Raw genomic sequence first — 26,634 nt, forward strand, 5'->3', positions numbered from 1 at the left:
CAGTTACATGTTCAGATTTACATGGGAATATGTGCTGCTGAGCTTTGGAGTATGGATCCTGTCACCCAGGTAGTGAGCATAGTACCCTATAGGTCATTTTTTTAGCCCTCCCACCTTCCTCCATCCTCTAGTAACCTACAGCGTTTATTGTTGTCATATTTATGTCAATGTGTGTTCGATGTTTAGCTCCCTTTTATGTGAGAACATGCAGTATTTGATTTTCTGTTTCTGCATTAATTTGCTTCTGGTTATAGCCTCCAGCTCCATCCATGTTGCTGCAAAGGACATGATTTCATTCTTTTTTATGGGAGCATAGTATTCCAAGTGTGTATGTACCACATTTTCTTTATCCAATCTATAATTGATGGGCACATGGATTGATTTCACGTTTTTGTTCTTGTGAATAGCACAGTGACAAACACACGAGTCCATGTGTCTTTTTGGTAGACCAATTTATTTTCTTGTGGATATACACCCAGTAATGAGATTGCTGGATTGTATGGTAGCTCTACTTTATGTTCTTTGAGAAATATCCACACTGCTTTCCACAGTGGCTGGACTAATTTTATATTCTCACCACCAGTATATAAGTGTTCCATTTTCTCCATAGCCTCACTAGCATCTGTTGTTTTCTGACATTTTAATAATAGCCATTCTAATGTGAGGTAATATCTCACTGTGGTTTTGATTTGCATTTCTCTGATGTTTAGTGATGCTAAGCATTTTATCTTATGTTTGTAGGCCACTTGTATGCTTTCTTTGGAGAAGTGTCTGTTCATGTCCTCTGCTCATTTTTTAATGGGGTTATTAGTTAAATTCTGAATATAAGACATTTGTCAGATGGATAGTTTGTGAACATCTTCTCCCATTCTGTAGGTTATCTGTTTATACTGCTGACAGTTTCTTCTGCTATGAAGAAGCTCTTTAGTTTAATTCACTCCCGCTTATCTAGATATTTTTGTTTTCATTGCAGTTGCTTTTGGAGAGTTAGCCAAAAATTCTTTGCCAAGGTTAACGTTCAGAAGAGTACTTTCTAGGTTGTCTTCCAGGATTTTTATATTTTGAGGTCTTACATTTAAATAATTTTTGACTCATGATTTAAAAGAACTATTAGCAGAGGTAATTTTTGAATATGCTGAATGGTAGGCATCCAGCTTCAGTCTACTACATATGGCTATCCAGTTATCCCAGCATCATTTATTGAATAAGGAGCCCTTTCTCCATTGCTTGTTTTTGTTTACCTCATTGAAGGTCAGATGGTTGATGAGTTGGTGGCTTTATTTCTGAGTTTTCTATTCTTTTCTGTTGATCTATATGTCTGTTTTCGTTCTAGTACCAAACTGTTTTGGTTACAGCTGCTCTGTAGTACAGCTTGAAGTTCAGGAGTATGATGCCTCTGGCTTTGTTATTTTTGCTTGGGATTGCTTTGGCTGCTTGGGCTTTTTTTTTTTTTTTTTTTTTTTTTTTGGTTCCATAGGAATTTTAGAATTTTTTTTTCCTAATTCTGTCAAGAAAATTGTTTATGACTTGATAGGAATATCTTTTTTAAAAAGCACAAATAAGAATAAATTTAAGAAAAATGTGCATTAGTTCTACTCTAGAAACTATAGAATAATGCAGACAGAAATTTTTAAAAATTCAGGTAAATTTCAAATATTATCATGTTCATTAATTGAAAGACTTAATTTTTTTCATTTTAACTCTTCCCAATTGATTCAGTCAAAATGTCTTGATCTTAATTTCATCATGTTTTTAAAAATAGAAATTGGCAAGCAAATTCTAAAATTTATCTGGAAAAATCAAAATATTTCTAAAAATTTATAATAACGTTAGAGGATACACATTTGCTAATTTTATGATTTATTATAAAGTACTGTAATGAAAATGAGCTATTGTGATAAAGATATGCACATAGATTACTGCAACAGAATGGAGTTCAGAAATAAACCTACACTTAAATGGTCAACTGAGCATCATTTACAGGGATACCAAAGTAATTTAATAGTGAATGTAAAGGCTTTCTGCCAAATTGTGATGAAACAACTAAGTATCACTATGAAGGAAAAAATGAATTTTGAATCCTCACATCATAGGTAAAATTGAATTCAAAATTAATAGACCCGAATGTATTTTTGAATGGAAAAGACAATAAAAATGCCTTCATGTCTTGAGGATTGGGAATGTTCTTAGGTCACAAATAGCATAGCCATTAATTTTTTTAAAAAATCAATAAAGGAGACTTTATAAAAATTAAGATATTCTCTTCATTAAAAATGGAAGTTAAAAAAATAAGACTTAGATGGGGGAGAAGTAGCCTCCAAACATACATCAAACTAAAGAATTATACTCATATTATACATATATTTGTTCACATATATGTATTACATTTATACCTAAGTGATGAAATGATTAAAAGGCAATCAATCCTATCTTTTAAAAAATATAAGAAGGCTTAAATAGGAATATAATTATTATTCAAAAATCTTACAGGTTCACATCAATGAATAAGGAGAAAACAATTGAGATAATCTTGTTCTGATTTTTTTCTCTTTACAAAATTTACTGTTCAAACTCAAAAGTTAAATGATAGTAGCTGAAAATTAAAATTGAAAAATAAATCGTTGTTGGGTTTTTTTCCCCAAGATGGTGGAATAGAGGCTTTGCCAGCATGACTTATTTACCTGTAAATAGTAAAACAGTATATAGAGATTCACATTACGAACTTTTATCCATGAAGGAACATGGGTTCACAACATAAAAGTTAAAAAACCATTGAATGCTTTTAAAAATAAGGCAGACAACAGCTCACATGGCATGTACAGCAGAAGATTGAGAGTAAATTCTCAATGCATGAGAAGGAGAAAGAATACCTTTGCAATGCACATTCCCACTGAGAAGCTGGGCAACTCAGGCCACAGGGGAACTTCTTGACCCTGCTAAGCCCTGGGTCTGACCTGGGGAGCAATCAGGAGACTGTGAGGAGGAATGATACTAGGAAGTGCCCTGCATGCATTCCCAGACCCACATGCCAATAGAAGACCATTCTTTATCCTTTAATTCATAGCTGACTGCACAGAAACCTGCCAGCAAGCACAGGCTGGAGTCACTGGTTTGGAGACTAACTGGATGGGAATTTATGATGTAGTCTCAAGCTGGGAAGAAGCCTTCATAACTAGAACTGAGAGGTAAATGTAGCATAGGCTCCAGCGATGGACATGGGAGTTGGATGTCCCCACTTTTGTGAGACTGGATCAGGAGAAGTTTAGCCTGAGAACTGCAGTTTTGACCCAGGCAGCAAATGTTTTGGCCTGGTGCAGTTTCATGGTCTGAAGACAAACTGCTTGTGACTTGGCTAACTGGTCATTCTTGCTGCCAGTGTCAGGCTGTGGGAGGCAGCCCCACTGGGTCAGGAGCAGGAGAGTAAAGCAGGCTACACTACCACCTGCTAGTCCCTGGAGCCTGAGCTTCCCCTCTTTCCCCATGCTGCATCTTTGGCTCAACAGTAGTTGCTGTACTCTTCTATGGAACATTATTCTAGGGGCCTGAGAACTGCCTTCCAACCACTTGGAAGGCTGTCACTTGTCCCCACTATTGCCCATCTCAGCCCCATCCAACCCACCCTAGAGGCAGAGCATAGGACTGGAACCACTGAGACTTCCGGGGCCTAACCCATAACCTGGGACACTCAGGTACTTCTCATGGCTAACAAAGGGCAAGCATAAGCCCTATTGCCACCAATGCAGCTGACTCCCACCTGAAGGCACAACCTACTTGCCTGGAGGTCAACTTGCACAGCTCATTACAACATCTGCTGATACCAGTTCATAACATTTGCAAAGGAGACACACTTTGCGTGATCTTCTGCTACCTTCATTGCCCATTGCACCCCAGCTACTGAGAAGGCCTTCAGCTCACTCATCCTGCCAGTACACTGCTATTACAACTGGCATTTGAGGAAGCCACCACACTAAGGCTAATTATAACCAAGGAAATCATACAGAGTATACACCACTGAATGCATCCAGAAGAAATGCCAAATAATCATACTTTTTTTCTTTTAATTTTTTTTTTTTTTTTTGTGAGAAGGAGTCTAGCTCTGTCGCCCAGGCTGGAGTGCAGTGGCATGATCTTGGCTCACTGCAACCTCATTTTCCCGGGTTCAAGCGATTCTCCTGCCTCAGCCTCACAAGTAGCTGGGATTACAGGCATGCACCACCATGCCCGGCTAATTTTTGTATTTTTAGTAGAAATGGGGTTTCACTATGTTGGCCATGCTAGTCTTGAATTCCTGACCTCATACTTAATATATATCATAGACACAGCCTCACATAAAAAAGTGTCATCCCAATGAAAAGTAAATACAAAAATAAGAAGTGACTCTTCCCACACATGAAAATAAATCAATGTCATAATACTGGAAGTATTTTTTTAAAGGTACTATTACATCTCTAAGGAACACAGTTTTCTGTAGCAATGGATACCAACCAAAAAGAAATATTCAAAATGCCAGATAAAGAATTCAAAATGCTAATTTAAAAGATATTCAAAAAGATACAAGATAAATCTGAAAACCCATACAAAGAAATCAGAAAATCAATTCAGGATATGAATGAGAAATGTACCAAAGAGATAGATATCTTTTTAAAAGATAAACAAAACTTCTGGAAATAAAAAATTTGTTGAAAGAATTACAAAATACATTTGGAAGCTTCACCAGTAGAATAGACCAAGCACAAGAAAGAATCTCAGAATGTGAAAACAAGTGTTTTGACTTTATCCAATGAGACAAAATGAAGAAAAAAGAATTTTAAAGAATAAACAAAGCCTTTGAGAAGTATGGAACTACATGAAATAAACTAAATATATGAATCATATGTATTCCAGAGGGAGAAGAAATGAAATATCTGGAAAATCTATTTAAGAAAAAGCTTTCTTAGTCTAGCATGAGATTTAGACATCCAGACACAAGAGGCCCCCAAAATTCCAGCAAAGTATATTGCAAGAAGGCCCTCACCATGACATGTAGCCATTAGACTCTCTAAAGTCAATATGTTGGAAAAAAATTTCTAAAACCAGAAAGAGAAAAGCATCTCATCGCCTACAAAGGAAACCCCATCAGACTAACAGCAGACTCCTCAGCAGAAGCCATACTGGCCAGAAATAATTATATTTTCAAAGTGCTTAAAGAAAAAAACTGTCAACTATATATTCTGCCAGAATAACCTTCACAAAAAAAAGAAGAAATAATATGTTGGGCAGACAAGCAAATGCTAAGGAAATTCGTCACCATGAGACTGGTCCTACAAGAAATGCTCAAAGGTGTTTTAAATATAGAAATAAAAAGTTGATACCAGCCATCATAAAAACACAAAATTATAAAACTTACAAGTTATATAAAACAATTACACAAAGGAGGAAGATAAATGGCAACATGACAAAATGCTATCAAACCATAGACAAACATAGGAAAAAGAGAAACAGACTCTACAAAGCAACTAAATAACGCTTAACATTACAACAGGAACAAATCCTGTCAGTACTAACCTTGAATATAACTGGATTTAATGCTCCACTTAAAAATATAATTTGGCAGTGTGGATTTAAAAAAACATGAATCAACTACATGCTGCTTACAAGAAACTCAGCTTATTGGTAACAGTATTTATAAATTGAAGGTAGAGCAGTAGAAAAAGAGATTCCACACAAATGAAAACTAAAAGAAGCTATACTTATAGCAGATAAAACAGACTTAAAAACAGTAAAAAAAGACCAAAAGGTCATTATATAATGATAAAGGGATCAATATAACAACCCAAAATACATATGCACCCCAAACTGGAGAACCCACATTTGTAAAACAAATATTATTAGACCCAAGGAAAGGGAGAGACAGCAATGCAATCATATTGGGTGACTTCAATAACCCACTCATAGCACTGGACATGTCACTGAGACAGGAAATCAACAAAGAATCACTTAACACTTAAACTGGACTTTAGACCAAATAAACCTAATAGACATTTACAGAACATTCTACTTTACAAAAGCAGAATATGCATTGTCCTCAGTGCATGGAACATTCTCCAAGAGAGGCCATATGTTAGTTAACAAAACCAGTCTCAATAAATTGCAGGCCAGACACGGTAGCTCATGCCTGTAATCCCAGCACTTTGGGTGGCTGAGGCAGGTGGATCACGAGGTCAAGTGATTGAGACCAACCTGGCTGACACTGTGAAACCCCATCTCTACTAAAAATACAAAAATTAGCTAGGCATGGTGGCACGCACCTGTAGTCCCAGCTACTCAGGCAGCTGAGGCAGGATAATGACTTGAACCTGGGAGGCTGAGGTTGCAGTGAGCTGAGATTGCTCCCCTGCACTCCAGCCTGATGACAGAGCAAGACTCTGTCTTAAAAAAAAAAAAAAAAAAGCAAAAAAGGCAAAATTAGATTAAATAACTTCTTGGAATACAGCAGTATAAAACTAGAAATCACTTCCAAGAGAAACTCTTGAAACTATAAAAATACATGGAAATTAAACAATATACTACTGTTGTTGTGTCAACAACACAATTAAGAAGCAAAATTTTAAACATTTTGAAACAATTGAAAATGGAAATAAAACGTACCAAAACCTTTGGGATATAGCAAAAGCAGTGCTAAGAGGGAAGTTTATTGCATTAAATACCTACATCAAAGAAATAGACTACAAATTAACAACCTGCCATTACCTCAATGAACTAAAAAAATAGGAACAAATAAAATCCAAAACTACTAGAACAAAAGAATAACCAAGATCAGAAGAGAACTAAAGGAAATTGAGAATAAAATGTAAGAGCTCAACAAAATAAAAAATTTGTTGTTAAAAATAAACAAAATTAATAGACCATCAGTTGGACTAACCAAGAAAAGAAGAGGGAAGATTTAACAACAAAAGCAAAAATGGACAAGTGGGATCTAATTAAATTTAAGGGCTTCTACACAGCAACAGAAATTATAAACGGAGTAAATAGACAACCTATGGAATGGGAGAAAATATTTGGAAACTATGTATCTGACAAAGGTCTAATATTGACCGTCTATATGAAACTTAAATTTACAAGAGAAAAACAATCTCATTAAAAAGTAGGCAAAGGACATGAACAGACTCTTTTCAAAACATTATAAACATGTGGCAAACAAGCATATAAAAAAAGCTCAATATCAATCATCATCAGAGAAATGCAAATCAAAACCACATGAAGATACCATCTCACACCAGTCAGAATAGCTATTATTAAAAAGTCACAAAATAACATGCTGGCAAGGTTGCCAAGAAAAGAACATACCTATACACTATTGGTGGGAGTTAAAATTAGTTCAACCATTGTGGAAAATGGTATGGTGATTCCTCAAAGAGCTAAAAGCAGAACTATGATTCAACCCAGCAGTCCCATTATTAGGTATATGCCCAGATGAATATAAATCATTCTACCATAAAGACACATGCACACGAATGTTCACTGCAGCTCTATTCACAAAAGCAAAGATTAATCAACTTAAATGCCCATCAACGACAGATTGGATAAAGAAAATGTGGTACATATATACCATAGAATATTATGCAGCCATAAGAAAAGAACAAGATCATGTCTTTTGTGGGAACATGGGTGGAGCTGGAGGCTCATTGGGCTTAGCAAACTAACACAGGAACCGAAAACCAAATACCACATGTTCTTACTTACAAGTGGGAATTAAATGATGATAACTTATGAACACAAAGAAGGAAACAACAGTCATGGGAGTCTACTTGAGGGTGGAGCATGGGAGGAGACAGCGGAGCAGAAAAGATAACTCTTGGGTACTGGGCTGAATACCTGGGTGATAAAATAATTGGTACAAAAAATCCCCATTACACAAGTTTATCTATGTAACAAACATTCATATGTACCCCCAAACTTAAAATAAAAGTTAATTAAATGAGAAATAGAAAGGGGTCTCCTTTACAGTTGATACCACAGAAATTCAAAGGATCATCAGAGACTACTGTGAACAACTATATATACCCACAAATCAGAAAACCTAAATAAAGTAGACAAATTTCTGGGAAGATACAACTCCCAAGATTTATGCAGGAAGAAACAGAAATCCTGAATAGATCAATAACAAGTAATGACACTGAATTGGCAATTAAAAATCTCCCCACCAAAAAATCCCAAGACTAGTCAAATTCACAGATGAATTCTATCAAATCTACAAAGAAAAACTGGTACCAAGCCTCCAGAAACTCTTCTAGAAATTCGAAGAAAAGGGAATCCTCCATAACCCATTTTACAAACCTAGTATCACCCTGATGTCAAGGCTGGAAAGGGACACAACACTAACAAACAAAACTACATACCCATATCTCTGATAAATATAGATGCAAAAATCCCCCATATCTCTGATAAATATAGGTGTAAAAATCCTCACCAAAAAACTAGTAAATTGAATCCAACAGCACATCAAAAAGATAATATACCATAATCAAGTGGGTTTTATTCCAGGGAAGCAAGGATGGATCAATATACACAAATCAATAAATGTGATTCACGACATAAACGGAATTAAAATTTAGAACCATATAATCATCTAAATAGATGCGGAACAAGCATTTGATGAAATGGAGTATCCCTTCATGACATAAACCCTCAACAAACCAGACATCAAAATAACATACCTGAAAATAATAAAAGCCATATAAGGCAAACCCACAACCCACATCATACTAAATGAAGAAAAGTTTAAAGAATTTATCCTAAGAACTGGAACAAGACAAAGATGCATACTTTCACCATTTCTAGTCACCATAGAACTAGAAGTCTTAGCCAGAGCAATCAGGCAATGGAAAGAAATAAAGGGCATCCAGATTGGAAAAGAGGAAGTCAAATTATCTGTTAGTTGACAATATATTCTTATACCTAGAAAAGCCTAAAGACTCCTGCAAAAGATTTCTAGATTTGATACATGACTTCAATAATGTTCCCAGATGAAAATCAACAAAAAATATCAGTAGCATTTCTATATACAAATGATGACAAAGAGATACAAATCAATAAGTCAATTATGTTTATGACAACTAAAATATTAAAGTAACTAGGAACATATTTAACCCTGGAGGGAAATGATCTCTATAAGGAAAATTACATTACACTGATGAAACAAATCATAGATGATTCAAACAAATGAAAAAAACATCCCATGATCATGGATTGGAAAAGTTAATGTTGTTAACATGGCCACACTCTCCAAAGCAAAGTACAGATTTATGACATTCCTTTCAAAATATCATCATCACATTTTACAGAATAAAAACAATTCTAAAATTCATACAGAACCAAAACAGAGCCCGAGTAAGCCAATGAAATTCTAAGCAAAAAGAACAAAGTTGGAGACATCACATTAGTTGACTTCAAATTATACTACAAGGCTATAGTAACCCAAACAACATGATCCTGGTGTAAATCTAGACCTATAGATCAATGAAACAGAATAAAGAACCCAGAAATAAAGTCATGTGACTATAGTCCATTGATGTTTGACAAAGCTGATGAAAACATACACTGGAAAAAGATACCCTATTCAATAAATTGTGCTGGCCAAACTGGATTGCCATGTGCCAAATAACACAACTGGATCCTTATCTCTCACTATGTACAAAAATTAACTTAAGATTAATTAAAGGTTTAAATGTAAGACTTGAAGCCATAAAAATACTAAAAGAAAATGTAAAAGAAATCTTGGATATTTGCCTAGGCAAAGAATTCAAAAGCAAACGCAACAACAAGAAAATAGATAAATGAGACTTAATGAAACTAAAATAATCAACAGGGTCAACAGACAACTTGCAGAATGGGAGAAACTATTTGCATACTATGCGGCTGAATAGAGACTAATATGCAGAAGCTACCAAAAGGAAAAAAATCATTATAAAAAGATATCTGTACTTGTATGTTTATTGCAGCACTATTCACATGCCTTTGGTATTTTAATACCAAAGGCACGGAATCAACCTAAGAGTCTATCAATGAATTACTGGATACAGAAAATGTAGTATGCATATACTGTGGAATATTAGCCATAAAAAAGAGTCAAAACATGTCTTTTGCAGCAACATGTATAGAACTGGAGGCCTTATCTTAAGCAGAGCAACTTAGAAAATCAAATACTGCAGGTTCTCACTTAAATTGTGAACTAAAGAATGTATACGTATGGACATAAAGTGTCCATAACAGACACTGGAGTCTCAGAAGGGCTAGAGGGGGGTGAGGGATGAGAAATTACATAATAGGTACAATGTAAGTTATTCAGGTAATGGGTACAGTAAAAGCCCAGACTTCACTATACAATATATCCATGTAACAAAGCTGCTCTCACAGCCCTTAAATTTATTCAAATAAAAAATAAATTGAAAAAAATAAACTCAAAAATTGAAAGAGCCGAAGTATATAATAACTTTAAAATAGTCTGGTATTTTTTTGAATTTGCTTTGCAATTTACAATAATCATTTTGAGAATGGAGTGCATATTATGTGCTAACTATTAAAATAAAATGCACTAAATTTTACCCTTGTGCTATTAGTCATAAAATGACTTTTTTTTCTTATTGGTTTTCAATAACAAAAAACCTCATTTCATTCAACTTCACCTAAATATGAATAAAGTAGCCACTATCTTTTAAGGGAATTGGGCTTCAAACACAACTGCACAATTTTTACATATTTTAAAAGAAAAGCATGTCTATGAAATAAACACTTCTCTAGAATGAAAATTTTTACAAATACAAAAAAAGAAGTTTCACACCATTTCTACATAGATGAAATAGAGAACAGAGCCTACCAGTATCAATCATACAGCCTCAGTTTTCTAAGTTAAAAGACAAGAATGTATTTATTCAAAATGCTCAATGTAGGACCAAGACAAAGAAGACATGCACACATGCACAAACACATATAACTATGTAAAATAAAATTTAAAACTGTATAATATAGACGTTAAAATTAATGCTTTTATATATCTGTATTTTACATAAATTGACAAATTTATGTACTTTATGTAATCAATTCAGAACACTGTCAAGATCAGATTCAGATATGTGAGATATTTAAACAGGTCTGAAAAAATGTACCACCTCAAATAACATCTGTTAGTAAGTTCTCCCGTGTAATAACTGCTTTCAAAGTGCTTTCTGTTGATCTCTGGGTTCATTCAAGTTTATACTATCAAGTGCCATAAAAAGAATACAAGATCAGAAAGGGTATCCATTATTTATTTGTTTATTTAGCAAACTTTTATGGAACACTTAATGCTATACTCTGTACTATGCACTGTGAATACAGACATAAATATTTAAAACCCTAAGTTTAAGCATTTCAATACAGAAATATTTAAAGTTTAACTAATTCTAAGGGAAATAAGTGTTTTGGAGTGGAACAAATTCTTAATGGCTAAAAGCAATGCTTTGCAAGTCACAAAAGAAAAATTTTTACTGATAGATAACATGGGGAGAATAGAAAACATTGTATTACCTGTTAATGTGACAGACATTGTTAAATAATAATGTGATTAAACAATTTTTTTCACACTCTCAAGAACTGTGAAGCTTCAGAAATTTTGCTGTAATCACAAGCTAAGAGTAAACTCATAAGCATTTCAAGGTTTTATGGAGATTGGCAGAAGAAAAAAGACAAGGTAAGAGAAAAAGGACCTGATTAACTCGATTACTCACGGCAGAGCAGGTGGCATGAGGTTCATAATATTGTGTTTATTCCTCTTGTCTAATTGATGGTGATACATATAAACATAGCTAAATGTTATCTTATTAATATCCTTGTTGTATTGAAATATAGTGCCCAAATAATTATCTGCAATGCTAATTTTTTATGTATGTATATTGGAGGTTTCTTAAATATATGCATACACATACAAACACACACACACACACACACACACATATATATATATGTGTGTGTGTGTGTGTGTGTCTCACCCAGGCTGTCACCCAGGCTGGAGTAGTGCAGTGGCATGATCTCGGCTCACTGAAACCTCCACCTCCCGGGTTCAAGTGATTCTTCTGCCTCAGCCTCCCGAGTAGCTGGGACTACAGGTGTGCACCACAACGTCCAGCTAATTTCCCAGGACAGTGTGGAGTAATCCAAGTGGATGACGCTTTGGTTCATTACAACATTCATGAATAGGGAATTTTCAGTGTCAAAGTTCATTGAATATTGATGCATTTAAATATATAATCTCACCACCCAAACTGTGGTAATAATTATTACAAGAACAAAAATGACAAATTGTGAAACAAAAGCAACCATCAAAATAGTAACATATTTTAAGTATGTATATGTGGATAACTATTCTACCAAAATTCAAAACAAAATCAATTAGTTGGCAGTTAAAAGGGAGAGGTGAAAATAATGAGGGCATTATTATTTTATCTTTCGCAGAGCTGAATACAAAATATGCACATTGGTGCATATTTATTTGAAGACCAGTTTTTCAATGTGGTTCCATATGTCTCACAATGTATTTAATTGACTAGACAGTTCTACATCTAATAGTAAATCCTACAGAAATAATTGCATACCCTTATATGAAAGAGATTTAAAAAAAACTTCAGTGAAAAATATTTTGCAATAACAAAATTCTGGACTTGCATGAAATTCTAAACAAGAATTCGGACAATTGAGTTAAATGTGTTTGCACTAATGGAACATGTAAAAAATATAACAGGAAAAATTTTAGATGTATTCATATTATAGTTCCATTTATATTTGTACTTTGTTTAATTTTAATGAGTATTCTAATATAAATATAATACTATATATTTATATGTATGTACTATATATAAATATATATACATATATAAAATAATTGCTACATTTATCTTTCTTATACAGCAATAAAATTGTATCTAGTTGCAAGGTACATGAGTAGCAATCTAGATTATATTTCCTAGCCCTCACTGAAAGTAGATTTGGGAAGGTGATGACGTTGTCCCATGGAATATAACTTCACATCTGAGGCTAGCAAGTGAAATAGCGGTTATGACTCACCTGCAATTTCCTCCTCCTGGATTTTGGAGCTATGTTTCATGAAAATAAAGCAAAGCTTGGAGGGAAGGGAAGTACAATGATTGAACGACTTCACAAGTTACAGCTGTTCCACAAACCTGGGCAGGTCTTATGACCATCAAATATTGAAAAGACAGAGAAACATCTAACTCTAATGCCATAAAACCATCTATCACAAATCCACAGCCAAAACAGTACTGAATGGGGAAAAGTTAATAGCATTCCCATTGAAAACTGGAACAAGACAAGGATGCCCACTCTCATCACTTCTATTAAACATAGTACTGGAAGTCCTAGACAGAGCAATCAGAGAAGATAAAAAAAAAATAATAAAGGGTGGTAAAGAAGAAGTCAAACTGTTGCTGTTTGCTGGTGATATGATCAAATGTTTACCTAGAAAACCCTAAAGATGCCTCCAAATAGCTCCTAGAATGGATAAATAAATTCAGCAAAGTTTCAGGATAAAAGATTAATGTACACAAATCAGTAGCTCTGCTATACACCAACAGCAACCAAGCTAAGAATCAAATTAAGAACTCAACCCGTTTTACAATAGCTGTCAAAAAATATAATAAAATGCTTAGGAATTTACCTAACCAATGAGGTGAAAAATGTCTACAAGGGAAACTACAAAATACTGCTGAAGGAAATCATAGATAACACAAACAAATAGAGACACATCCCATTCTCGTGGATGGGCAGAATCAATATTGTGAAAATGACCATACTGCCAAAAGCAATCTACAAAATTAATGCAATGCCCATCAGAATACCACCATCATTTTTTACAGAACTAGGAAAGAATCCTAAAACTCATATGGAACCAAAAAAGAGCCTGCATAGCCAAAGCAAGACTAAGCAAAAAGAACAAATCTGGAGGCATCACATTACCTTACCTCAAACTATACTAAAAGGCCATAGTCACCAAAACAGCATGACACTGGTACAAAAATAAGCACGTAGATCAAGGGAACAGAATAGAGAACCCAGAAATAAAGCCAAATACTTACAGCCAACTAATCTTCAACAAAGCAAACAAAAACATTAAGTGGGGAAAAGGCACCCTATTCAACCAATGGTGATGGGATAATTGGCAAGCCACATATAGATGAGTGAAACTGGATCCTCATCTCTCACCTTATACAAAAATAAATTCACGATAGATCAAGGACTTTAAGATCTAACATCATAACAATTCTAGAAGATAACATCAGAAAAACCTTTCTAGACACTGGCTTAGTCAAAGACTTCATGACCAAGTACCCAAAAGCAAACGCAACTAAAACAAAGATAAATATATGGGACTTAATTAAACTAAAAATCTCTGCACTGCAAAAGAAATAATCAGTAGACTAAATAGACAACTCACAGAGTGGGAGAAAATCTTCACAATCTATACATCTGACAAAAGACTAATATTCAGACTCTACAAGAAACTCAAACAAATCAGCAAGAAAAAAAACAAACAATTCCATCAAACAGTGGGCTAAGGACACGAATAGACAATTCTCTAAAGAAGATATACAAATGGCCAACAAACATATAAAATAACATTCATTATCATTAATGATCAGGAAAATGCAAATCAAAACCACAATACAATACCATCTTACTCCTGCAAGAGTGGCCAAAATTAAAAAAAATCAAAAAATAATACTTCTTGGTGGGGATGTGGTAAAAAGGCAACACTTTTACACCACTGGTGGGAATGCAGACTAGTACAACCACTATGGAAAACAATGTGGAAATTCCTTAAAGAACTAAAAGTAGAACTACCATTTGATCCAGCAACCCCACTGCTGGGTATTTATCCAGAGGAAAAGAAGTCTTTATGCAAAAAAAGATACTTGCACACACGTTTAGAGTAGCAAAATTCGCAATTGGAAAAATATGGAATCAGACCAAATGCCCATGAATCAATGAGTGGACAAAGAAATTGTGAGATATATATGCATACAGACACACACATACACATACATACATGTGTCATGGAATACAACTCAGCCATGAAAAGGGAGGAAATAATGGCATTTTCAGCAATCTGAATATAATTGAAGACCATTATTTAACTCAGGAATGGAAAACCAAACATTGTATGTTTTCACTCATAAGTGGGAGCTAAGCTCTGAGGATGCAAAGGCATAAGAATAATACAATGGACTTTGGGGACTTGGGGGAAAGGGAGGCAATAGGGTGAGGGATAAAAGACTACATATTGGGGGCCAGGCATGGTGGCTCATGCCTGTAATCCCAGCACTTTGGGAGGCCGAGGTGGGCAGATCACAAGGTCAGGAGATTGAGACCATCCTGGCTAACACAGTGAAACCCCGTCTCTACTAAGAATACAAAAAATTAGCCAGGCATGGTGGTGGGCGCCTGTAGTCCCAGCTACTCGGGAGGCTGAGGCAGGAGAATGGCGTGAACCCAGGAGGCCTTGCAGTGAGCCGAGATCGTGCCACTGCACTCCAGCCTGGGCGACAAAGCGAGACTCGTCTCAAAAAAAAAAAAAAAAAAAAAAAAAAAGACTACACATTGGGTATTGGGTACAGTGTACACTGCTTGGGTGATGGATGCAGAAGAATCTCAGAAATCACCACTTATTTATGTAACCAAACCCCACTGGTTACACAAAACCTACCGAAATCAAAAAAGAAAACTAACTCTACATTATGTAGGTCAAATAATTATGAGATCTCGTTAAAGCAGCTTAGCTTTCCTTAAAAAGAAAAAAAAAACATGAAGTTGAATCACCTATTTTTAAAAAAGTATGAAAGGGACTATGAAGTGATACAGAATATAAATCACAGTGAGGATTTGCATGGGTTTTAATGCATAAAATTATATAAAATAGAAATATACAGCACAAAATACCCCGGATAAACATGGGGGAGCCCACACAAACACAAATGAAGACATACCACTTAATAAACTATTTAGTCTTCAGCAGATTAAGTAAACAAGTGTAAGTATAAGATGTGAGTAACATGTATGCAGGCCTGAAAAAATGAGTACTGTCATAACTTGTTGACCCAACAATTCTTCTAGCTTAAATAATTGGTTGGTTTAAAAAATTAATCAGGCATCTGTGCAAAAATGTACCTGCATTTAGCAGTACTGCATATGACAGGGAAACCCTTATGACACTTTATATCCAAAGCAACCTATTCTGATATTCAGCTTATTTTAATAAAGCAAAATGCTTGTTTACCTCTCTTATTAAATAATTCAGACCCGAATCTTTTTACTTTCAATTCCAAATTTAATCCTTTTACTCCCAATTTCAAATTCCTGGGGAAGGAAGTCTGATCTACCCAGGTTTGATAAAACTACCTCACTTTGTTGGGATACAATTTTCCATGGGTCTCTCATGTTTCTGCATGTCATGTGCCCAGGGTCACTATACTGGACAATCTTCACAAGGATGTTTGTCTTCCTTCAGGGTAAATGACAGATTTGTTTGCTATTTGGGGAAAAAAAAAGTCTCCCTCGAGGGCAAAGGTTGGGCAAGTTTGCTAGTATATCTCCTATAAAAGATTGGGATTACCTAAACTTGGATTTTCCAACTGTGATGCAAACTCACTACATGTATAGCATCTATATGGACTGTCTGCATTGTCCTGGAAACAAGGAGAACTAAAACAAATGTGAAGTTGTGATGCCTGCTGTGCCATGAAAAATCAAGTCCATTGTTGCTGACTCAAGTATCTCTTAGAACTTACCAGAATTTATGAAACTTTAGCAGTCTAACATGTAAGCTTACAAAAAACATAAAATAGCAGACCCTTCCCAGTTTTTGACATCGTGTTTATTTTGAATATTGTATTAATGCATAGGGCAAGGATGATTGCCTGGCATACATGCACACATACACACACACACGCACAGCAGTAAGTAATGTACTAAATTATCTATATGCAATGGAAAATACAGATGAAAATATAATATGTTCAAAAAAAAGTATGGAAAAATGATGACCAAATGGGTACACTAATTATCTTTGAGTGTTAGAATTTTCTTTGTTTCCTATTTCATCTTTTCAAATAAGCATATATATTTTTATAACTTATACCATCTCATTTGAAAATGTGAAATCCTTACAATTGAGATACATCATTAAAGTGATATTAGTCATCACAATGTTGTCAGTAATCAAACACTGCATAGGGCATGTCTTCCAAATCACTACCCTAAGCTTAAAAATAACATTTGATAGAGTTCATTTATTGAGCATTTTTCTATATCCAGTTAGATGACATTACACCTTCTTTATATAATATTTTTTGTCTGTTTATATTCTTTTGTACATCTATACATTTGCTCATGTTTTAAATATTTTAATTATTTATATTCAATAGGCTACCAAATTGTTTTAAATAATAACTTTGCTGCTAAGTATACCTCTGTTAGGAAAGTCAAAATATTATTTACCATAATCACTTCTAGGTGTTCCTGAAGCAATGAAGGTAATAACAAAAATATTGACTGTAAATTGTATAGTCCATTAAAATTCAACATAAGAAGTCAGATTGTATGAAGGAGCTAGATGCCACATATGAAAAGTTGTCCTAGAGGAGCAGTATGTGGTAACACATTGTTCTCATTAAAATGTAAGCTATGCATTAATATGATGGACCATTTATTTTAACTTTGTGGCATGAAAATTAATAAATCATGAGCAACTGCAAACTGGTGATTTTTTTCTTTAGGCACATTTTCAAAATATTTTTAACCTGTTTTTTTTCTGGTGCTCTTCAGCTAACGGTCTTGGAATCTACTGTGTGACTTATGATCAAATTGTGTTTTTTACTTGATATATACAGAAATAGTCCTTCAAATTAATTTTCTAAAATATGAAAACAATACTTTGCAGGAAATATACTTCTAAAAGTAAGTATTCCCTTTTAGAAAAGGGGGAGAAACCAAGAAAATATGCTAATAAACATATCTTATAAATAGGGACATGATTATTAATGATTAAATTCTCATTGTATAAATGACAATTTGTAGAAACAGAATTAAGTAATTTGTCTAAGGTTGGGCAGCTAAGAATTAATAGGGTCACAATAAAATCCATGTCTTCTCATTATGTAGACAGTTTTCCACATGGCATTTCATAGCAGGTATTGTCATGTTCATAGTAACCCTATATCCACTCTTAAAATATTACAACTCTTCCTCTTCTACCACATCTCCGGTGGAAAAGGAGAGTGCCAAGCATGGGCCATCCCTTCACCTGCATAGGGCACCAATTCACCTCAGCCTTTCATTAGCCACGGACCAAATCCTTCATCCAGATAAAGGGTAGCCAATAGGGACCTCACAAGGAGTACAGAAAACCAAGAAACCTGGAATTGGGCCCTTGAGCCGCTTGCTCTGGCCCACTCCTACCCTGTGGAGTGCTTTCTCACTTTAATAAATCTCTGCTTTAGCTGCTTCCTTCCTGTGTTTCCTTCCTTTGTTACTTTGTGCAGTTTTGTTCAATTCTTTTCACAATACCAAAGTACCTGGACAACTCATACTCACCACCTTCCTTCCTGTAACAAAAAGACACTGTGTAACCTTAAATAGACGTTCACTTGCTCAAAGAGTGCTCTCCAGAATATGATTGGGGCAGATTGCCATTTACTTCATGTTGCCATGTTTTCTTGTGGAACATTTATGCAAATGCTCACAGGAGGTTGGAGATAGCTTGAATTATGGTCAGGACAACTTATTTTATAGTTCAAAAGCAGCAGCCTGGTCTTCACTTTATGAAATTATATAGGATATAGGTGCTGCCACCCCGAATAAACCTGAAAGTTACACAGGGATTCTGTGGACTTGATGTCCAAGAACAGAAAAAGAGTATTGCCTTGAAAGAAAGATGCTGTACCGCAAGACAGAGCTACAGAGATTTCTGTAGAAAATACAGTTTTCTGACAAGGTTGTCTCATCTTGACAAGACATGAATTAGATGTTAATACTGTAATTAGGCATCTCATTACTAATAATTAAAAAGACATTGTTTACCTCAAAAATTGATTGCACCAATATTTGATTTACAAGAAAATAAAGGCTTTAAGACAAGAAAATAAAGGCTCCAAGCAGAAAGCAACATTGTATTTTAAAAGTTAAAACTAGAAATGCCTGTTTTTAGAAGATAGAACATATATCTTTGTATTAAGACAGCTGACACTTTCATTCTGTTTTAAACTCCCTGTGTTATACATGTGGCTCATATATGTGTACCCACAATAGTTTGTACAGGGTTGAATTTTGTTACTAACTTTCTTTAATAAGAGGAAAAAAACACTAAGAATTGCAATTCAATAGTTTATGCATTACATGCATGTCAAGATGAAAATCTATTAAAACTGGTCCAATTAGTCTGCTATGACCATGAGCATTAACCAAGAAACACTGGGTTTGGCATAGTCTTAGGCATCACCGGAAAATATAAAGAATATAATGAATCAGTTCATTCTTACTCTGTCCAGTTTAATTATACAGAAACAAGGTAATATAAAATATTCATCCAAAAGTATACTATTTATTGAGGAAGATATTCAGATACACAGATATGATGCAATATATAACATAGCATAAGAATAAAATGAACTGGGAGAAGAGATTGGACTAAACATTTCCTTTTGTGTCTATGATTAGATGAGTCAGGGAAAGGAGGGGTTATCATGAAAGACTTAGTTGTTTAAAGGAATTAACTATATTTTATTCATTTTTATAATCTTAGTTTGGAGCATGGGTATGATTGGCACTGAGCAACTACTGTGATGAATGAATAAAATAATTTTTAAAGGATGAATTCAAATTAGCTAGGTAGGTGAAAAAATATAAATATTCTAAGTATGCTATTCTAAATACACTATGCTATTTCTCAGAACCTTTTCAGACTTGTGCCCCTCCGAAGTCAGGTTGTCTCTTCCCCGAAGTCAGGCCATCTCCTCCTCTACCAAATGAGACTGCGGTCTTTATAGGCACAGGATGGGGAGTGCATTCTGACTGGTTTGTGAGTATGCAAAAATGGTTAAAGCAAAGACACCACTCAAAGTTGGGCACAACAGTGTGGAGACACAATTAGGAAAGGGTAGGTATATGTAGAATAGGTGAAGGGTGGGGATCAATCAGAGGAAAGTGCACCGAACAGGAGGATAAGTTCTCAATCTGGTCCAAGGAGTTGACTCGTAACTTGGCTTTCAGGCTTTAAGGTGTCTTCAGCTTGGAGATGGGGTTTCACTAGGTACCTGCCCCTATCTGCCTAGGCATTTGGCTGCCTCCTGCTACTATCAATTCCATAACAGAAAAAGACATGTAGCAATGTGTGTGTGAAATAAAATACTGTGTGAATGTGAGTCTAAGAAACATCCTTAACATTCTCAGCTATAGAATATATACGAGCTGTAGCACATGAGGCACAAAAGGTAGGTGAAGCATACATCATAGAGTGTCTTGGTTAAAGAGATAAGAGTGTTTGTGGAAGCATGATTAATCTACTTCAGAAAGATAGCTTTAGCACCAACGTGAAAATGATTTGATTGTGAGGATCCTGGTGATGTTAAAGGACAAGGAAGCTGGAGGAAGGAAGTTGGGGGATTATGGAAACTTTATGTTGAGCAACAAATTAGGATCCTGCACAATCAAGGAATGCTAAAGGCCAGAATTAAGACAATAGTGAAACAAAAACAGAGGAATTAATGTTCTGGAAGCAGTGAATGATCCCATTGGAATTTCTGAATATTGTGTATATTTGTCAGAATGTAGCACCAACTATGCAAATGTTCTTGTACCAAAAACTTGCAAACCACAAAAGCAACCCCTTAATTACTAATGCCAGTTAGTGCCATTGCAGTAATTTCCTGAGTAAGCAATGCGTTCATTTCTCTGGCAAGTTATCTCAAAGCATGGAAAGGCTGAGGCATTTCAGGACCCAAGCCCTGCAAAAGAAACTGAAATGCTCTAAGGTAAAACAGAAGACAACTATGCAACAAGAGAGCCAAATTATCCAAGGCAATGGAGTGTAGCACAGTTTGCTTCCAAAGATCAAATTCATAAAGCCACATATCAAAACAACTATTAGAACAAGGCATTCTAAAATCATCCACAACACCACTGACAGAGTCAAAATATTCATAAACCAAACAAAACAATGTTCAAGCACCCACAGGTCCCTATCCATCTTTTGAAGTGCAAAACAGCCAAGGGAAATGCATTTTTAAGATAAGTGCACCTAATATGACTTTGTAAAGTAACTTTATGTCCTAAAATGCCAGTGTTATAGGTAATAAATATAAAATCAAGGCAATAAATATTCCTTCAAACATGCGGCAGCATTGAGCAGCATTCCCTTTTGGTTTCCAGAATGTGATTTCCAAAGCTGCAGCAGGGAAAATACTTACTTTGAACCTCCTGCCTCTCCAAATCCACCATAAGCTGGTCTGGATTGGAACAACTGTCACCTATAGTCTCAGCATGGAATGTGACTGTTTTCAAGATTCCTTTCATGAGGCTGTCAGCGTGAAAACTCTCAATTGTGTCCTCAGCTTGATCTTTAAATGTCATTTTTAAAACAGATTTGAAGTAAAAGAATACCATTCTCTCCTTTTTTTCAAAAGGAGATATTTCCTTCATAAGTTTATAAAAGTCTAGGTGTTAATGAATTACTCACCTAATATAGACTCCTTAAGGCATCAGCACAGCTTGCATCAGGCACCCTAGGGAGTACAGGGGACTTAGAAATAAAGAACCATTTACCTATAAATCTTGTGCACATGTTTTCAGAAGGGCAAGACTTGTTCTTGGTTTCAGGTAAGGTCAACAAGCTTGAAAAATGACACTTCTTGGAATTTCTCAGTGACTCTATGAGACCTATGTAACAGCCACTCAATATATATGTTAAATAATGTTTTCTGTGAAATTTCTTCATATATTAGGAAGGGCTTTCCTGTATTTCTTATTCCACTGAATTCCTGGAAGGGGACTATCCCACTTTGGCAAAGCTTCATGAAACGAATAACCTTGGGAAAATGTGCATAAAAATGTATTACTGAAGGCGTTATGTTCCAATATATAAGCCTCTAGTTTCTTTGGTTTTCAAGGGGTCACAAAGCTATGTATTTTCGGAGAACTAATTGTGTTCATTTATTGCAAATTTTATAATAGCAAGCTAAATATGTTGGTATTTTAGAAGATGAATTTGAAGAAGTAAATTGTAGAGATCTTTGAGAGGCAACGTGGTCTGCATTACAGTGATGGTGGTAAAATGAATGGAAAGACTTGGAAAGATTCAAGAAATGTTTAATAGACAATGACTAGTAAATTATTGCATGTAGTGGATGAGGGAGTATACTAAGAAAACCTCATTGTTTTGGGCTTGAGTAACTGGGTGATTATGTTAATAACGATGAGAAAAAAAGATAAAATCTAGTACAGGAAGTAGTCTAATAAGTGTCTTTTCCCAGATAAGGAATAATTGAGAGGAAAACTTTCCTTTTTGACTCAGTCACGGCTTTAGCAGAAGGCAATATGACATAATAGATTTCACTGTCAACAGACAAGTTTTTAAAATTTTCATCTGGCAGTTGACTCATGTGTGATATTAGTAAAGCCATTTGACTTACTTGAAACACATTTTCTTTCTTTCTTTTTTTTTGAGACGGAGTCTGGCTCTGTCGCCCAGGCTGGAGTGCAGTGGCGCAATCTCGGCTCACTGCAAGCTCCGCCTCCCTGGTTCATACCACTCTCCTGCCTCAGCCTCCAGAGTAGCTGGGACTACAGGCGCCCGCCACCACGCCCGGCTAATTGTTTGTATTTTTTAGTAGAGACGGGGTTTCACCCTGTTAGCCAGGATTGTCTCGATCTCCTGACCTCGTGATCCGCCTGCCTCAGCCTCCCAAAGTGCTGGGATTACAGGCGTGAGCCACCGTGCCCGGCCTAAAACACATTTTCATGATCTATAAAATAAATAGGCTGATGAGACCACCCCCTCTACCAGTTGCTAGGAGAACAAAATTAGATTGTGTATAAAGTGCCACTTGAAAATGTCCATCTAGTCTCAAACTCTCCTGCCTTTTTCTAGATGTGTTAATATGTAGGTGACCAAAGCAAATTGTATTAACAGTTTAAGGCAGCAGTCCCCAGTTTTTTTTGGCACCAGGGACCAGATCTGTGGAAGATTATTTATCCATGGACTGGGGGTGAGATATGGTTTTTGGGATGATTCAAGTGCATTATATTTATTGTGCATTTTATTTCTATTACAATTACATTGTAATATATAATGAAATAATTATAGAACTCAATATAATGTAGAATCAGTGGGAGCCTTGAGTTTGTTTTCCTGCAACTAAATGGTCCCTTCTGGGGGTGATGGGAGACAGTGGTACCTGAAGTGTGTTGCTGATGTCCAGTCTACTCCAAAATTGCTTTTCAGTTATTGTCACTGCAGAAAACCCTGCTTCACAAAGATAGCATGTTGGAAACGAAAGCAGGCTTCTCAGCGCTTTTGTGGCAATCTCAGGATATTCTGCCTTGACTTTAATCTGAAATGTATGGAAATTTGAAGTTGTCTCAAACATACTTTTAAGGCCACCATCATTTGTGATCTCAAGAGGGTGATCCTCTTCTAGCACAGACAAAGTTGATTAACCTGGCTTATTCACAAATGGGCTGCAGATCCATTCCTTCCAAGTTTGGGGGTCTTCTGTGGCTAGGAAGTAATGCTCAGATGCTCGAAAGCTGAGATAGGTGATGATGTACCAACTGGGAGAAAGAAGACCCTGGCTCAGTCTCTTTCAAAATCTCTGCTAATGTTTGAAACATGTCAAAAATCCCAATGCTCACTTATTGCCCTCATAATTACCATTTGGCTTTGAATGCAGCCACTTTATCTGCCGACTGGAAGAGTTATCATTTGCCCCTGACGTCACAGCTTGAGTTTGTTGAGCAGGTTGAATATGTCACACAAGTAAGCAAGTTTTGTCACCTATTCTGTGCCACTGAGTTGTGCTTCCAGTGGTGACTGTTTTTCTAAAAGAAATCTCTGGAGTGGCTCTTGTAACTCCAAAGCTCTAGCCGGTGATCTACCTTTAGAAAGTCACCTAACTTTTGCAGATAAAAGAAGAAACAAGGGCTCTGCCTACATCTCCTCACAGAGCTGCATGAAGAGACATGTGAGTTAAGGGTGTGTAGTTTAGTGTGGTTGATAATTTTAATCACATCCTGCAAAAGGTTAAGTTCAGGTGACATTTTTGAGTTAGCCAGCATTTCTCTATGGATGACACAGTGTGCAAACTCACATTCAGAAGCAATCTCTTTGATCCAAGTAGTGAAACCAGAAAGCAGTCTAGTCATGGTAGCCGCTCCATCCATCCATATATTCAGCACAAAAACCAATTCAGTTTTCCTGGCATGTAATCATTCAAAGACTTGAATAGTTTTGCAATTGCAATATTGGTTGGCAACAAAAGCACACATAACGTGTTCATGCACCTCCTCTTGAAAAATATGTTGCACAAAACAAGCATTGTTGCCTTGTTATCAACACTGGCACACTCCTCAACCTGGATTGCATACCATGGTGATTCATTAATCCTCTCTAACAATTGTGCCTCAATATCCTCTGCCATTTCACCAATTTGTCTACTTATGGTTCTAGCTGAAAGAGGAAGACATTGCCACCTTTTGAACTGCAGCCTCTCCGAGAAGTTCATGACAAATGTCCTTAGCAACAGGCAGGATAAACTCTTCACCAATAGTAAAGAGCTTCTTGGCTTTAGCAATGCAGTTAGCAACTAAGAATGCTGTGCTCAGTGCAGACACATTTGATGAAGTGGTAGTCTTCAATAATTGCTTCTGTTCTTTATGTTGATTTTTTTTTCTTTTGAAAAACTCCAAAGGCTTGTATTTTAATGCAGGTTGCTTGGTCTCCAACTGGGGAAGCAGTTTTGAAGGTTTCATGCCTTTGTTGGATAGCTGGTTGCCACATATACAAAGTGGGCTTGAAGAATGTGAATCGCCTGTAGCAATGAACTCATGATTTAAGTAGGACTCTTGGTATTTTATTTTAAATGCAGGTTTTTGTTGGCAGTCTTAGAGTCTTCTGCTATTTCATCATTGACTCTTCCCCCTTTTCAAAGTTTTCCAGTAATGTTTGTTTTTTACTCATTTTGGCTAGGGTTTGCTTGTGGGTTTACCAAAACCGTGACTGAGACAAGTGCATAGTGTGAGAAAAAAGCATAGATGAAAGTGGTAAATAAAATAATGAGTGGACCACAGGTGGACTAAAATAAGTGCCAGATTCTGACTTAAATCCTGCCACCAGATGTAGCTTGTCGCTTGCCAGCCACTAATAGGGATTTGATATGAGTCTGCAAGCAATCGACGTATTGCTCGTATCACTGCCTCAGCTCCACCTTAGATCATCAGGCATTAGGTTATCATAAGGAGCTTGCAACTTAGATCCCTCACACACACAGTTCACAATAGAGTTTGGGCTCCTATCAGAATTTAATCCTGCTACTGATCTGACAGAAGGCAAAGCTCAGGGCGGTAATGTGAGTGATAGGGAGCAACTGTACATACGGATGAAGCTTTGCTTGCTCACTGATCACCTCCTGCTGTGCAGCCTAGTGCCTAACAGGCCAGGAACTCGTACCTAAGAGGCCATGAACTGGCACCCCTAGTTTAAGGAATATAGAGTTTTTCCTGCTTACTTCAAAAAGAGTGTATCAAACCAAAGTCCATACCCTTCGATACTACGCTATGAGGCTTTTCTCAAAATTCCATCATGTGATGTAGAGGTATATGGGTCTTTACACTTAGGTTCAAAGTTGATGGAGGCCAGAAATTGTGGTAGAATGCTTATTTATTGGGCCACACTATGAGAGTCACTACCTCAAAAGCCTTTAGGAAGGATTATGATACATATTAAAATTTCTCAGTATAGAAATTCCTCAAAATTCTCTTTTTCACATTTTCTTTGATGAATGCAGAGAGGAAAGAAAGAGTGTATGTTTGTGTGTGTAAAATAAGCTCAGACATTATGAAATGACCCTGCTCTGAGCTGTTCTGCCTCTTACTACAGTTAGTTCTGCTATAACAATTGTTTTGAAAACAAATTTATTCTAGCGTAATGGATATATTAGGGTACAATTTAAGCATAGTGTGAATTTCCTGTTTACTTATGCATGAATTCATCCCTGAGGAACACTAGGTGAATGCATAAAACTGCACTTAGCTGAACTGAGCTATGTAGGAATCCACAAGAGTGCAAGCACAAACACTCCTCAAGTATCTACCAGCCGCCTTAGCTGATGACATGGGTTATGAGCCACTCCCATCCACCCCGTAGTTACAGCTTTCCACCTGATTTCAAATAACCCTCCTTTCACCACTTCACAATTACTTGCAGGCTGAAACTTTCCAATAACCACTCCCTAAGGCAAACTTCACATCTTTCTCAAGGTAAAGTACATATTTCATGTATTTTTTATATATTTATCAATTCCTTAATGTATATGCAATGCACTTTTGACCTTATCAGTT

At 35.9% G+C, this 26,634-nt stretch overlaps 1 protein-coding gene across 3 annotated transcripts in view; it reads right to left on the minus strand.

Moving 5' to 3' along the window:
* The window catches only part of LOC129037901 (protein eyes shut homolog), a 359,551-nt gene that overhangs the window by 317,750 nt on the left and 15,167 nt on the right, over window positions 1-26,634 (minus strand). Inside the window, exon 2 of one of the 3 annotated variants that reach the window (XM_063666299.1) lies at window positions 21,758-21,803. The exons of the other annotated variants lie outside the window; for them this stretch is intronic. The gene's annotated coding sequence lies outside the window, so the exon portion shown is untranslated. The remainder of the gene's footprint in view (window positions 1-21,757; window positions 21,804-26,634) is intronic. 3 annotated transcript variants of the gene reach the window in all.

This window comes from Pongo pygmaeus, chromosome 5 (genome assembly GCF_028885625.2).
Source record: "Pongo pygmaeus isolate AG05252 chromosome 5, NHGRI_mPonPyg2-v2.0_pri, whole genome shotgun sequence".
Classification (NCBI taxonomy): Eukaryota; Metazoa; Chordata; class Mammalia; order Primates; family Hominidae; genus Pongo; species Pongo pygmaeus.